Here is a 15,710-nt window from a genome sequence, read left to right as displayed (position 1 = left end):
AGGTAAGGAGAGATTAGCCCTATTTATCCAGGTAGGTCCAATCTAATCAGAGCCCCTAAAAGCAGAGAGCTTTCTCTGACTGAAGTCAGAGAGATTCGAAGCATGGGGACTCAACCCACTTTGGCTAGCTGTGAGATGGAAGGGGGGGCCCCCTGCAAGGACCAGAGGGAGGCTTCTAGGAGATAAGGATGGCCCCTAGCTGACAGGCAGCAAGGAAATGGAATATCCTTCTGTAACTGCAAGGAATTGAATCCTGCCGACAATCTGAGTGAGCTTGGGAGCGGACCCAGAGTCCCAGGTGAGAACCATGATCTCCATGGATACCTGAATTTTAGCTTGGTGAGACCCTGAGCAGAGAATCTAGCCATGCTGCTCCAGACTTCTGACCTGTGGAACTGTGAGATAATAAATGGGTGGTGTTTTAAGCTGCTAATTTTGTGGCAATTTGTTCTGCAGCAATAGAAAACGAATACAGGAGTACAGAGAGTTCCCTGTCTATCCTTCACCCAGTTTCTCCTAATGTTAACATTTTATTTATTATAGGATAATGATCAAAATCAGGACATTGACATTGACACAGTACTACCAGCTAAACTACAGTCTTTACTTGAATTTCACCCATGTTTCCACTAGTGTCCTTTTTCTGTTCCAGGATCCCATCTAGAATGAAACTGTGCTTTTAATCATTGTGTCTCCTTAATCTCATTCAGTCTGTGATGGTTCCCCGGTCTTTCTTGACCTTGACGCTTTTGAAGAGTACTGTCTGGTTATTTTGTAGAATAGAACTTGATTTGTGTTTGTTAGGCGTTCCTACATGATTGCAATTACATTATGTACCGTTGGCAAGAATACCAGAGAAAAGTGCTTTTCTTAGCACATCATATCCAAGGGTTCATGATCTTGACGTATCTTTCTACTGGCTTTGTTAACTGTGATCACTTGGTTATTGTGGTATCTTCTGGGTTTCTCCACCATAAAGTTACTATCTTCCCTTTGTGTTAATCAATATCTTTGAGACTATGCAAATCTTATTTGTCTTTAAACCTTTGTCCACTAGTTTTAGCATCCATTAGTAGATTTTGTCATCTGTAATCAGGGGTGGGTGGAAGGATTCTTAATAGTTTAACCAGTATCCTTCCAACTCCCTCCCATGTTTGGTAAATAAGTGTTTGCGTTAATATATATGTAAATATATAAATACGTACATAAAGCAAATAGTGTATATTTGTTACATATAATACTAATGTTATTTTGTAACCAGCTATCTACTTAACGATGTATCATGAACATTTTTCTTTGTCAATAAATATTTTTTATTTTTTAATTTAATTTTTTAAAAGATTTTATTTATTTATTCATGAGAGACAGCGAGAGAGAGGCAGAGGCAGAGGCAGAGGGAGAAGCAGGCTCCCTGCAGAGCAGGGAGCCCGATGTGGGACTCAATCTCAGGACCCTGGGATCACGATCTGAGTCAAGGCTTAACCGACTGAGCCACCCAGGTGCCCCAATAAATATTTTTTTTAGAATATGGGTTCTAAGAGTAGTTAGTAGTAGTAGTTAGATAGCATTTTATTTTATGGTTCCATTATTTTTCTAGCCAGTTTACAATGTTCAGATGAGGTGTTTAAATGATTTTTTATTATATATAGGGCGTGGTGAATATCTTTGTACATACAGCTTTGCACACATCTCTGTATTTCCTAAGCATGGTTTTCTTGGAAGTTGAATTGCTGGCTCAAAAGATTTGTACAGTTTTAAAACATTTGGTACACCTTGTACACTTCCCTGTTTCTGACCAAAAATGCAAATGCGTGGCAGATTCTCCCATTCATCTTATTCCTAACAGTGTTTCATATCAGGATTTTCGGCATTCTTGCTCGTGGTATAATCATTTAATAAGAATTATATTCCTGCAAAGCCAGCTTTCCGTTTTTACAACCAATGGCTTCGAGTGGAGACACAGACCACTGCAGACACCAGCCTATGGCGTGCTGGGGGTGAGCGGGAGGCTCAGCTCAGCATGAAGCTAGTACTAGGAGTCTTCTCTGTAGGCACAAGCTCAAGATCAGTGGGCTGCCCCCTGGGACTGGCTGCAGTGGTGGTCCTTAGTACTTGGTGGTATCAGAATCACCTGGGAAGCTTATTAAAATGTAAGTTTCTGGATTCAAATCCAGATCTAAAGATCAGAATCCTTGGTGGAATGTCCCAGGCATTTCTATTTTTTTTTTTTAAAGATTTTATTTATTTATTTAATTGACAGAGAGAGAGAGAGAGAGACAGCAAGAGAGGGAACACAAGCAGGGGGAGTGGGAGAGGGAGAAGCTGGCTTCCCACTGAGCAGAGAGTCCGATGCGGGGCTCGATCCCAGGACCCTGGGATCATGACCTGAGCTGAAGGCAGATGCTTAACGGACTGAGCTACCCAGGTGCCCTCAATAAATGATCTTATCACTCCCACCCTTTCATGTCTCCTGCAGCCTCTTTTGCTCCTATGAACATCTTGTAATTTGCCCATACTTGGTGTATGTGATTTCACAGGATCCTTACTGCAGCCCTTCAGGGAAAGGGGCCCTGGTATTAGGAGCCATTGCATTTGTAAAGATTAGGAAACAGGCTTAGAGAAGTTAAGTAGTAATAATAATAATTAACATTCATCGAGTCTTTTGTGTCTCAGCACCCCTGCAGAGTGGAAATTAATATTGTTAGGCCCAAAGCGGTTATCAGACTGAGCCATGTGAGCTGGTTAGAAACAGAACTGAAGGTCACATCACAGCCTGGTCCAGACCAGATCCTCACTGTAGCTGATCAAGCCCTTGTTCCTTGGGGGTGTGTGTGTGTGTGTGTGTGTGTGTGTGTGTGTAGGTGTAGGTGTAGTGAGGGATGGGATCCAAGTTCTGGGATCTTGGTTGTTGGTCTAGAGCAGCTTCTGTCTGCAGTATATTTACTTACAATCTTAGTGTGTGTCTGTGGTGGGGGAGGGGGAGCAGGATACATACCTTTCCTTGGCTCTTAGAGTGTCTTGGTCCCCTAACCCCAACACCAACCAGGGTGGAGAAAATCCACTCAGAAGCATCATATTTATGGAAGCTATTCATACATCCTATACGAATGGGCTGTAGAAACAGGGCTGGCGTGGAGGAAATGAAGATTTTCGACTGATGCTGAAAGCTGTGTTATCTGCTCTTGAATTTCCAGGCTGCCATATAGTTGTTTATGTGAACATGATGCATTTTAAGGTATAGTATTTAAAATACACATGGCATTAAATCATAGTTCTGCTCTTTACATACTTTATAGAGAAACTGGGACATGGTTTCGTTCATACAGATTATTAGGCTCATCTCCTTAGAAGAGGCTAGCTTCTTAAAGTAATGGGTTTGACGTGTATAAGGATGATTTCAGTATAAGTAGCTTTTAAACTATGCAGTTGAGAGCAGAGACCGTGGGGAGTACAGTGACCTTACTTTATGTAAGGAATGTTCATCACTTCTGTTATCTCATGGTAAAGATTAGGTACGAAATATAAACACATAAGAACCCTTTTCATCAGATAGTGTACCGAGAGCAGCAGGTCCTTAAAATAGCTCGGTTTCTCTGGATTCAAAGTTGAGAGAAGAAGGCAGTGGATTTCACCTAGATGACAATTTAACAACTTCCCCTCTTTCTGGAACCTCATATCCCTTCTCTCTCATTCCACTTCCAACAGTGGGAGAGAACCTGTGGACTTCCCATCACCCTGTCTACACCTCGTCTACACAGGGACTGCTTTGCCTTCCCTCCTGTAACTTTGGCTGCCATCTTCCTTTACCTTCTCAAGCATCTGGCTCCAGCAGTTTTTCCCTGTTCTGTATCTTCAACTTTTCCCTATCTACTGGATCATTCCCATCACCATATACATGGTGTAATATCACCCATTGTAAGATGAAAACAAAACAAAACAAAACAAACTTCTTTACCCTGTATCCTTCCCTAGTGATGACTTACTTCTCTCCTCCCTTTAGAGCAAAACTCCTTGAAAGAGTTGTCCTGTTCTTCCTTGAATGCACACAGGCTTTCAGCCCCTCCACTCCCCTCTGCTGAAGTGGCTCTTGCCAAGGTCACCAATGACCCTGTGTTGTTAAATCCAGTGCTCATTTCTCAGACCTCATCTTGCTTGACCAGCCCGCAGCATCTGACACAGTCACTCCTTCCTTCTTCAAACACTATAAACCCTTGGCTTCAGAGAACACGCTGTCTTGGCTCACTTCCTTCATCACTGTTCACTCTTCTGCATTTTCCTTTGCTGGCTTTTCCTCATTGCCCCAACCTTTAAATTTTGGGTACACCCATGATTCAGTCTTTGGGTCTCTTCTCTGTATTCCCATTCTTTACATTTCCACTTCTGAAACTTTCTTACATCAGGGCCTACACAGGAAATAACCCCTTGTTTTGTCACCCTGGGATCAGCAAGGCCGCCCTGGGCTGCCACATCTTGGTTCACCATAACCTTTCTTTTTTTTGAAGATTTTATTTATTTATTTATTTATTTATTTATTTATTTATTTATTTATAGCATGTGAGTGGGGGAGGGGCAGAAGGGCAGAGGGAGATGAAGAGAGAGAATCTCAAGCAGACTCCGTGCTGAGCATGGTACCCAATGCAGGGCTCGATCCCATGACCCTGAGATCATGGCCTGAACTGAAATCAAGAGTCAGATACTTAACCAACTGAGCTACCAGGCACTCTCTGTAACCCTTTTATATGCAGAGAAATGCCAGGTAGAAATTTTTTTTTTAAGATTTTATTTATTTATTTGACAGAGAGAGATCACAAGCAGTCAGAGAGGCAGGCAGAAAGAGAAGGGGAAGCAGGCTCCTTGCTGAGCAGGGAGCCCGATGCGGGGCTCGATCCCAGGGATCACAACCTGAGCCCAAGGCAGACGCTTAACCCACTGAGCCACCCAGGCACCCCTGCCAGGTAGAAATCTTTACTAGATGATCTGTTCTCTGTTCCAGACTTTAAATAACATCTACACTTTGTTCTCTAAATATGTATCTTTAGCCCAGATTCCTCCCCTAAACCTATTCAACTGCCTCCTGGAAATCTCCATTTGGATGTCACTTTCAGCCAGCCCTTGGTTCTTTTTTAGGAGGAATTACTCTATAAATAGGTTTGGTGTATCCACGGAGGAGGTAAATTCAAGATCTTCCTACATTGCCATTAACAAGGGAACCCTTAACCAGGGGTGACGGGGGGTGGGGGGTGGGGGTGGGGAGGAGAGACAGAGAGAGAGAGGGAACACAGAGAATCAGAGTGAAAATCAGTTCATGAGGTTTAACATTCAAATGAGAGGAGTTCCAGAAAGTGAAATCAGAAAAAGCTGAGGAGAGATATAATTAGCTAATTCAGGAAACCAAAATCTCTAAGTTAAAATGACCCATCTCAGTACTTCTCTCAATGGATAATTAAAAAAAAAAAAAAAAAGACTCACACCAAGTCATGAAATTTTAGACTTCCAGGGATAAAGAGAAAATCATAACAGGTTATAGAAAGGAAAAAAATAACATATAAAAAGATGAAGCATCAGAATGACTTATCACAATGCTGTGGAGAGGCAATGCCTGAAATTTTTTTTTAGTATAAAAATATGGACATGAAAACAAAAACTGTCATCATTTGCAGATACTACGATTGTTTGACCTAAAAAATCTATGACCATTAACTGAAAAATCCAACCATCAGAGCTAGTAAGATGGCTGGATACAATATCTACATGAAAAATCAGTAGCAGGTCTATGCCTGTCAATCTCTCAAACTCATCAGGTTTTAACCAAACTCCTCTTTTCCCAAAATAAGGTATTCTGGATGTTCACATTTCCATGAATTTTATCCTTATTCTTTCAGTTACTCAGTCTACACACCTTAGGGTTATCCTTTAATTTTCCCTCCACATTCAAACAGCTACCTTATATTATAGATCATTCCCAGACAATGTCTTTTGAATACATCTCTTCTGATACCACCAATGCAACACTCATATATTTTCATTTACTTCCTATGACACCGAGTCCAACTCCCTTCTCCCTATCTTGCTCTACAATAGAGGCTGGAAATAAGGAAATACTAGGATTCTCAGCCTTGAAGCCTGGGGTGACCATTTGACATGGGTCAGGCTAGTGAGCCATTAGGCAGAAGTCCCTGGGAGAACTGCTGGGTTTTCAACAGAAACCAAGGAAGACCAAGAGAATGGATAACATCTTTGAAGTGCTGGAAAAAACCCAACCTATAATTATATATCCAGTAAAAATATCCTTCAAAGAAGTGAAATAAAGGGGATTTCCTCAGGCTGAAGGAAAATGGCTTCAGATAGAAGCACACACTGCAGGAAGGAATGAAAAGCACCAGAAAGAAAAAAATATGTGAGAAATAGAAAGGAATATTTCTTATTTAGAAAACAATAATGATAATGTTTTATAAAATTTGTACTATATACAGAAGTAGAACATATGACAACAATGTATAGAAAAAAAGGCAAGAGTAGGGGGTGCCTGGATGACTCCGTTGGTTAAGCACCTGCCTTCCGCTTGGGTCATGATCCCAGGAGGGAGCCCTGAGGTGGGCTCTGTGCTCTGTGGGGAGTCTGCTTCTCTCTCTCCCTCTGTTCCTCCCTTCGGCTTGTGCTCTTTCTCTCAAATAATAAATAAAAAATCTTAAAAAAAAAAAGGCAGAAAAAGGCAAGAGGCAGAGACAAGTTTCTTGTATTGTTTCAAAAGTGGTAAAAGCACTAATTTAAAGAAGTTTGCAACAACTATTTTTAAGTAAGCATCCATACATTAATGCCCATGGAAAGATTACTCTAAGAATGTTTTTAAAGATAATACAGGAGAAAAATAATTAAGACATTGATGAGTCCAAAGAAAGCAAAACAGGAGGACTAAATCCAGGGGGTTGACTGGGGGTTGTGGGACCCTAGGGTTCCAACAAGATATTGCCTAGAAATTATGCTTGAGGGGGGAAAAAACGTTTTTTTTTTTTTTTTTTTTTTTTTTAACTTTGCACACCATGCAATGTCAGTGCTCATAGAGATGAGCAGGGATGAAGCAAGCCCTTTAGCAATTTGGTTAGTGATCTTTCAGCCCCTTTGGCAGTGCACAGTATGACCTTGTTTATTTGTGAAGCCCAGTGTCCGTTCTGCTGTAAGAAAAAGAGAGTAACAGATGAGTCAGAAAGATAGGAGGGAACCAGATTCTGTAGGGTCTTGTAGACCACTGTAAAGTCTTTGACTCTAAGATAGGAAATCACCGGTACGTTTTGAACACAGGAGTGACCTGATTTGGTTTTTATTTTATTTTTTAATTAAAAAAATTTTTTTTTAAGTAGGCTCCATGACCAGTGTGGATCCCAGTGCAGGGCTCAAACTCACCACCTTGAGATTGAGACCTGAGCTGAGATCGAGAGTCAGACGCTTAACCGACTGAGCCAGCCAGGCACCCCGACTTCTATTTTAAAATAATTCTGAGTGCTGTATTGCAAATAGGCAGTGGGAGTGCACAGCTTAAAGCAAAGAGGTTGGTCTGGACACTGTTGTACTAAACCAACAAGATGATGAATCCTTATAACCAGGATGGACCAGTGGAGATGGTAAGTGGTCAGAATCTTGATATATTTTGAGGTGACACCAACAGATTTTTTTCTGAAGGATTGGAGGTAGAGTGTTGGAGAAATAAAAAAGTCAAGCCTGACTACAAGATGTCTGACCTGAGCCACTGGAAGAATGAACCCGCCATTTACAGATATGGGGAAGATGATGGGATAAGCAGTTCTGAGATTAAGATAAAGAGATCAGTTTGAGACATGTTATTTCTCTTTCTCTCTCTTCCCTTCTGGAAAGTTTTCTTGACTTAACTTTTTAAATTCTTTTCTATGAAGTCTTCAAATTGTTGATTTCCTGGAGATTTTCCTATTTTTTTAAAAAAGATTTATTTATTTGAGAGAGAGAGAGAGAGAGTGTGTGGGGAGAGGGGCAGAGGGAGAGAGAGAATCTCTAGCAGACTCACCGTGGGGCTCCCTACGGTGCTCGATCTCATGACCCTGAGGTCACAAACTGAGCCGAAACCAAGAGTCAGATGCTTAACCGACTGCACCACCCAGGTACCTTTCTTATATGTTTTTTGAGTGTCCTTTTCTATAATTCCTACTCTTGTTTCATGGATGAAATATCTTTTCTCTCTGAAAACATTAGTTGTAATTTAAAAGGTTGTTTTTTTTTTCTGCCCCATGAGGTATCTTTTTTTTTTCTGGGTTCCTTTCTTTCCTGGGTTTCATTCTTTACAATTTTTATTCAAAGTTAATAATTCTGTGAGGTTCATTGTAGAAAACAGCATCATCTGCCACCTCTCCCTTTATCTCATTTCGATACTTCCCCTCCCCCATTCAAACACTCTCAGTTCTTTTAGCTGATATTTCTAAATACCATACTTGCATTGCTGTCGCTTGACTTTTCAGTTTCAGGCACTATCTTTTTCTTTGGTGAATGAGAATTTACCCCTCCTTCCTATTTGTGCTGTCATAAGCCTGCTCTGTTGTCATCCCTCCATGTTTCTAATGTTATTAGGTAATTATTCAGTGTGAACACTATTGTTCTTTGCCTATTGCAATTGTTTTTCTTTTTTTAAAAAATATTTTATTTTTAAATAGTCTCTACACCCAGTGTGGTGCTTGAATTCACAACCCTGAGACCAGGAGTTGCATGCTGTACTGACTGAGCCAGCCAGGTGCCCCTCTTTTCTTATTGATTTGTAGGAATTCTTTATATAGCCAGGCTATTATTTCTTTGTTAGTTGTATGTGTTGCAGAAAGCCCTCATTCTGAGTCTGTCTTTTCAGTTTGTTGCTGGTATTTCTGTTACACAGAACTTTAAATTCTAATGTAATCACACATAGCCGTCTTTTCTTGATGGTTTGTGGCTTTCCCCCTCTTGTTAAAGAAAATTATCTTGAGGTCATGAAACTATTTTCCTATATTTTCTTCTAAAAATTGAAAGTCTTGCTTTTCACATTCAGAACTTCAATTCACCTGCAAAATCAATTTTCTGTGATCTGAGGTAGGGATAAACTTTTCATGATTTTCTGTGTAGGTGATCAGTGCTCCTAACACTGTTTATTAAAGAGCTTCTGTGGGATTTGATTGGCTGAGCTATGCGATGGCAGCTGTGACCGAGGGGGTGGCCGGAAAGCAGCTGTGCAGTCCGACAGACTTGCACTGCCTTGACTTTGGGTTTCAGCCTAGTGCCCTGAGCTGAGGAAGTTTTCGCATCTTGTTCTGCTCCGCTCCTAAGGCATCGCACCTTCTCGGTCCCATTGCTGCCCCCCGAACCCATTTGAAGGGCACGGCTGGAAGGGTGGGTCTGAGCCTGGGGGACTGTGAGGCTGCCCCCTTGGTCACCTCCAGTGGGTGCTTAGCCCCAGACCAACCTTGTGACCTCTGTGAGGAAGGTGTTGCTCTGGCATTGGAAAGAGTGGAAGGAGATGAGAAACACATGGGGATAAAAAGCAGCAGCGAGTGGAATCCTGTGCTGCAAGAATCCATTGCTTCTGCTCAGATTGGTGGTACTACCACGACAGAAAGCCACGAGCCTGTCCCGTGCGTTGTGAAGCAAAGGTGATCGGGGAAAACAGCAGGAAGATAGGATATATATTTGATTAGTCCACAAGGACTAAAGTTCAGATCCCAAAGTGCACTTGCTAATTACCTTCACAAAAATGGAGAGACTTGTCTTACACCAGAAGATTTTGATTTTATTGTTTCTAAACCTTCTAAAAGGGGCATCAGGTCCAGATATAAAGACTGCAGCATAGCACCTCTGACATCCCAAATGCAAAATCAAAGTAACAATTCAAACTGGAACCTCAGGACACGAAGCTGGTGGAAAAAGGATGCCTCTCCCCTCCCAAGTGGTAGTTTGGAATGTTAGATTAGCTAACTTTAAAGAAGATGAAGGTGTTGGGCGCCTGGTTGGCTCAGATGGTTAAGCGTCTGCCTTCGGCTCAGGTCATGATCCCGGGGTCCTGGGATCGAGTCCCGCATCGGGCTCTCTGCTCCTTGGGAGCCTGCTTCTCCCTCTGCCTCTCTCTCTCTCTCTCTCTCTCTCTGTCTCTCATGAATAAATAAATAAAATCTTAAAAAAAAAAAAGATGAAGGTGTTAATGATGTTGACTCTGGAAAGGTTAGAAGGTCCAAAGGAAAGGGGGCTATTTTGAAAGGAATTCCAATGAAGAAAACTAAAACAGGGTGCCGGAAGGGTCTTCCAGATTCTGCTCAAAGTAATAGGAGAAGAGAATCTGAGTTTAATAAGGTAGATGCTGAAAGTGAACCTTGTACAGAAAGTCAGCTTGATAAAAAAAAGTTTTATCTCCATTTCTGACGCTGGAGCAAGCAACAAGCCCCTCGATGTAACCAATGAAGAAAAGAGACTTGTGAAAAAAAATCATTGAGTTCAGGATCAAATTTTTGTTTTGAACAAATAACTTCTGGCATCGTAAACAAATTATGTTCAAGTGAAGAAGCACAACGAGAAGTGTGAGGAAACCTTTTTAGAAGCTGGGGAAATATAAACAAAAGTAGAAACTGGGGGAAGGAAGGAACATTTGCATACTGACATTTGAAAATGTGGCTCTGAAATGGACAACAACTGCTCGCAAACTGAGAAAGACTATTTCTCTGAAAATATGTCAAGAAGATACCGTTCCACGGACACAAACAGAAAAAAGGAAAACAAGCCTATGTTCTTCCAGCAAATAGAGAAGTTCTTAGCCTCCCACCACGATGCAAAGCCTTTAAGAAGTGGACACCTCCTTGGTCACCTTTTAATTTTGTCCAAGAGACCCTTTTCCACGCTCCACGGAAGCTCCTCATTGCTACTGTAATTCTCAATCGGACCTCAGGCAAAATGTCAATGCCTGCGCTTTGGGAGTTTCTGGAGAAGTAAGTATCCTTCGGCTGAGGTAGCAAGAACCCCAGACTGCAGAGATGTGTCAGAACTTCTTAAACCACTTTGGTCTCTACAATCTTCAAGCAAAAACCATTGTCAAGTTCTCAGGTGAATATCTGACAAAGTAGTGGAGGTATCCACTTGAACTTTGTAGGATTGGCAAATATGATCTTACCGAATTTTTTGCATCAATGAGTGGAAGCAGGTACATCCTGAAGACCATAAGCTAAAGAAACACGATGACTGACTTCGGAAAATTGTGAAAAATTAATTCTGTCTTAAAATTCTTTGAAGTTTTCAAACTTGTTTTTTATACGTGTACTTGATCCATAAGAGCCGCATTAGGCAAAACCACTGACTTTACAGGCATGTAGATTTTAATCAGTCCAACTAGAAACGTAATATAGGTTTTCTTTTTTGTTTCAAATTTTTATTTAAATTCTCGTTAGCTAACATATAGTGTAATATTGGTTTCAGGAGTAGAATTTCGTAATTCATAGCTTACATATAACACCCAGTGCTCATCATAACAAGTGCCCTCCTTAATACCCATCACCAATTTAGCCCATCCCCCACCCACCTCCCCTCCGGTAACCCTCAGTTTATTGTCTGTAGTTGAGAGTCTCTTATGGTTTGCATCCCCCCCTCTCTTTTTTTGTCTTCCTTCCCCTATGATCATCTGTTTTATTTCTTAAATTCCACACATAAGTGAAATCATATGGTATTTGTCTTCCTCTGCCTGACTTTATTTTGCTTAGCGTAATACCCTCTAGCTCCATCCACGTCGTTGCAAATGGCAAGATTTCATTCTTTTCGATGGCTGAGTAACATTCCATTGTGTATATATATATATATATATATATATATACACATCTTCTTTATCCATTCATTAACTGATGGACATTTGGGGTCTTTCCATAATTTGCCTATTGTTGATAATGCAGCTATAAACACTGGGATGCATGTGCCCCTTCAAATCAGTATTTTTGTATCCTTTTTAACTTTTTGAGGAACCTCCATACTGTTTTCCAGAGTGGCTGCACCAGCTTGCATTCCCACCAACAGCGTAGGAGGGTTCCCCTTTCTCCGCATCCCCGCCAACATCTGTTGTTTCCTGACTTGTTAATTTTAGCCATTCTGACAGGTGTGAAGTGGTATCTCATCATGGTTTTGGTTTGTATTTCCCTGATGATGACTGATGATTTTCTTAGTATGTGTAACACTGGTAGATCTTTGCTACCGAACGTACTAGAACATATTTTGAGATTTTTAAAAAATAAATTGTTATTTGACAGCAATCCTAAAAATGTAAATGACTTTTCCAATAATAAAATGTGATTTGAAGTTGAAAAAAAAGAGCTTCTGTTCTCCACTGATATTTTTAGTGCCCTTTCTGTCATTTGTCAAATTCACACATATGTTTAAGTCTTGTGTTCTTTTTTTAAAAAATTTATTTATTTATTTGAGAGAGAGAGAGAGAGAGAGAGAGGATGCACAAGTAGGGGGGAGGGGCAGAGGGAGAGGGAGAAGCAGACTCTCCACGGAGCAGGGAGCCTGACGCTGGGCTTGAGCCCAGGACCCTGAGATCAGGACTTGAGCTGAAGGCAGAGGCTTAACCAACTGAGCCACCCAGGTGCTCCTAAGTCTTGTGTTCTTTTTATGCATTTATGTATGTTCTTTTTGTGTATTCCATTGGTCTACTGCTTCAATAACACAATGTCTTAATTATTATAGTTTGACTATAAGTCTTTGATACCTAGATGTTCTTGTTCTTCTTCAATAATTTCCTGGCTATTCTTAGCCTTTACTGTTCCATATAAAATTTTAGGATCAGCTTATCAAGTTCCATGAAAATCCCTTTTGGGATTTTAATGTATAGTTGCATTGCACTTACATAGTAGATTGGAGGATTAGTTTGATTTTGGTTATGGTATTAAGTATTCCCTTTCATGAATATGGCATACATTTTCCAGTTTTCTTTAAGTTTCTCAATGACATCTTATACTTTTCTCCATGGAAGACTTGCATGTATTTTGTGAGATGTATTTATCTATATTTTTATTGTTACTATAAAGTGATATATATTTTTAAAGATTTTATTCATTGAGAAAGAGAGAGATAAAGAGAGCACTAGCAGAGGGGAGAGGGAGAAGTAGGCTCCCTGCTGAGCCAGGAGCCCAAGGTAGGGCTCCATCCCAGAACCCTGAGATCATGACTGAGCCGAAGGCAACCGCTTAACCGACTGAGCCACCCAGGTGCCCCTATAAAGTGATATTTTTAAGAGAAAATGTCTGCCTAGCATAGCCATATAGGGATGAAATTGCTTTTTGTGTATTTATTTTATATAAAGCACATCTTTGCTGAATTCTTATTATAATAATTTAGGCTTACTATCTAGACAATTTTATCACATGATTAACGATAATTTTGACTTTTCTCTTCCATCCTTTTTTTTTTAAGATTTTTATTTATTTATTCATGAGAGACAGAGAGAGAGAGATTGGCAGAGGGAGAAGCAGGCTCCCAAGGAGCAGAGAGCCCGATGCGGGACTCGATCCCAGGACTCTGGGATCATGACCCGAGCCGAAGGCAGACGCTCAACCATCTGAGCCACCCAGGCGCCCTCTCTTCCATCCTTTATTCCTCTTATTTATCTTACATGTTTTACTCTGCTAATATCTCTAGTACATTGTTGAATAGAAATGAGGATGCATGTATCTTTGTTGCTGAAGACCTTTGCAATAGGATATTCGTATTTATTTTCTGTTCCCAGCTTGCTAAAGAGTTTTTGTTGTAGAGGTGCCTGGGTGACTCAGTCAGTTGAGCATGGGCTCTTGATTTTGGTTCAAGTCGTGATTTCAGAGTTGTGAGATCAAGCCCTGCATGGGGCTCCCCAATCAGCCAGGAGCCTGCTTGAAATTTTGTCTCTCCTCTCCTTCAGCCCCTCCTCCCCATGCATTCTCTCTCTCTTTCTCTCTAAATAAATAAATCTTGGGGCACCTGGGTGGCTCAGTCTTTAGGCGTCTGCCTTCAGCTCAGGTCATGGTCCCAGGGTCCTGGGATCGAGCCCCGCATCGGGCTCCCTGCTCCGCGGTAAGCCTGCTTCTCCCTCTCCCACTCCCCCTGCTTGTGTTCCCTCTCTCGCTGTCTCTCTCAGTCAAATAAATAAATAAAATCTTTTAAAAAAATAAATCTTAAAAAAAAAAAGAATTTTTGTCATAAAAGGATCTGGAATTTTACCAAATGCTTGTGTTTGTGTGTGTGTGCATGTGCCTGTGAGCATCTTTGAAAGAATTGTGCTTTTTATCCTTCACCTTGTTATGTGGTGAATTATGTGACTCTAGTTAGTTTTTATTTATTCAGTGGTTTTTTTTAGATTGATTGATTGATTGATTGATTGATTTATTTATTTATTTATTTATTTGACAGAGAGAGAAACAGTGAGAGAGGGAACACAAGCAGGGTGAGTGGGAGAGCGAGAGAGAGAAGCAGGCTTCCCGCCGAGCAGGGAGGCCGATGTAGGGCTCGATCCCAGGACACCGGGATCATGACCTGAGCCGAAGGCAGACGCTCAACGACTGAGCCACCCAGGCGCCCCTATTTATTCAGTTTTTTAAAGATTTATTTCTTTATTTGAGAGAGAGCGAGAGAGTGGGGGCAGGGGAGGGGGCGTGGGAGGGGAGGAGGGGGAGGGAGAGAGAAACTCAAGCCCACTCCAGGCTGAGTGCAGAGCTGGATGTGGAACTGGATCCCAGGACCCTGAAATCATGACCTGAACTGACGCCAAGAGTTGGATGCTTAACTGACTGCGCCACCCAGGTGCCCCTAGTTTTTATTTTAAAAATACATATTCCTGGGGGCGCCTGGGTGGCTCAGTCGTTAAGCGTCTGCCTTCGGCTCGGGTCATGATCCCAGGGTCCTGGGATCGAGCCCCGCATCAAGCTCCCTGCTCCACGGGAAGCCTGCTTCTCCCTCTCCCACTCCCCCTGCTTGTGTTCCCTCTCTCGCTCTCTGTCAAATAAATAAATAAAATCTTAAAAAAAAATGTATATATATATATTCCTGGATTTGGTTTGCTAGTATTTTGTGAATTTGGCCCGTAATTTTTCTTGGGGTTGGTATCAAATTTATGTTAGTTTCATAAAATAGGCCAAGTGCATTTCCTCTTGTTCTTTTTGTGGTTGTTTGTTTTTGTTTTTTATTTTTATTATTTTTAAAAGATTTTATTTATTTATTTGACAGAGACAGAGAGAGCACGTAAGTAGGGGAGCAGGAGGGAGAGGGAGAAGCAGGCTCCCTGCTGAGCGGAGAGCCCGATGTGGGGCTCAATCCCAGGACCCTGGGATCATGACCTGAGCCGAAGGCAGATGCTTAACTGACGGAGCCACCCAGGTGCCCCTGTTTTTGTTTTTTTTTTAAATGAAAAACATGGTTTATCAAGTTAGAATAATCAATTCCTTGATTGGATGAATATACCTTCAAAATTATTTTGGACATTTTTTTTCTTTTTCCTTTGTGGGCTTAGTTTTAATGACTGATTGTATTTCCTAAATAGTTTCAGGACTATGTAAGTTTTCTTTTTCCTTCTGAGTAAGTTATATTTCCCTGTGAAATTATTTCATGTAATGTCCAGCTATATTGCATTAAATTTTAGATAGTAACCTCTTCAAATTTTTTGAATCTCTACTTTTTTCCTAATATTATTTGTGCCTATTTGATTTTTGGGTTAGTTTTCAGAGGTT

The 15,710-nt window shown here is 41.1% G+C and overlaps 1 pseudogene; it reads left to right on the top strand.

Annotated features, from left to right (window-relative positions):
• Positions 1-7,580: 7,580 nt before the first annotated feature.
• On the top strand, positions 7,581-11,250 carry LOC123840242 (methyl-CpG-binding domain protein 4-like; annotated as a pseudogene).
• Positions 11,251-15,710: the final 4,460 nt, after the last annotated feature.

This window comes from Mirounga angustirostris, unplaced genomic scaffold (genome assembly GCF_029215605.1).
Source record: "Mirounga angustirostris isolate CCGP_5_RB_7025 unplaced genomic scaffold, mMirAng1.0.hap1 SCAF_16, whole genome shotgun sequence".
Classification (NCBI taxonomy): Eukaryota; Metazoa; Chordata; class Mammalia; order Carnivora; family Phocidae; genus Mirounga; species Mirounga angustirostris.
The sequence above is the reverse complement of the archived record's forward strand: the minus strand, read 5'-3'. Positions and strand labels throughout refer to the sequence as shown.